Here is a 358-nt window from a genome sequence, read left to right on the forward strand (position 1 = left end):
AAATATTCTGTACAGTTTTCAGGGTTGCGAGGCCTTCTTGATTTCAAGGGGTATAAGAAAACATGAAAAATATACACAGTTGACCCATTTGTCAGCATTTGGTTCACTTGTGCGAAGAAAACTACCTGAAATAGTTATTATTAAAAGTGATTGTTATTGAAGATATAAACAGGATGTGGACACAGTGAAGACCTGAACACGAGCTATATTAACAGAAACCCTGAAATAGTATATAAAATGTGATTGTTATTGAAGATATAAATCAAGGATGTGGACACATGAAGACCTGAAACACGAGCTATATTAACAGAAGTTCACTCTCTGAAAAAACCGAGGCTCGTCCTGCAGTAAGAAACAA

The 358-nt window shown here is 35.5% G+C and overlaps 1 protein-coding gene across 2 annotated transcripts in view; it reads left to right on the top strand.

Annotated features, from left to right (window-relative positions):
* The window catches only part of LOC118339076 (solute carrier family 35 member F5-like), a 20,234-nt gene that overhangs the window by 7,389 nt on the left and 12,487 nt on the right, over positions 1 to 358 (top strand). The window lies entirely within an intron of this gene.

Source organism: Morone saxatilis, unplaced genomic scaffold (genome assembly GCF_004916995.1).
Source record: "Morone saxatilis isolate NCDOM2014 unplaced genomic scaffold, NCSU_SB_2.0 Contig5, whole genome shotgun sequence".
Lineage (NCBI taxonomy): Eukaryota > Metazoa > Chordata > Actinopteri > Moronidae > Morone > Morone saxatilis.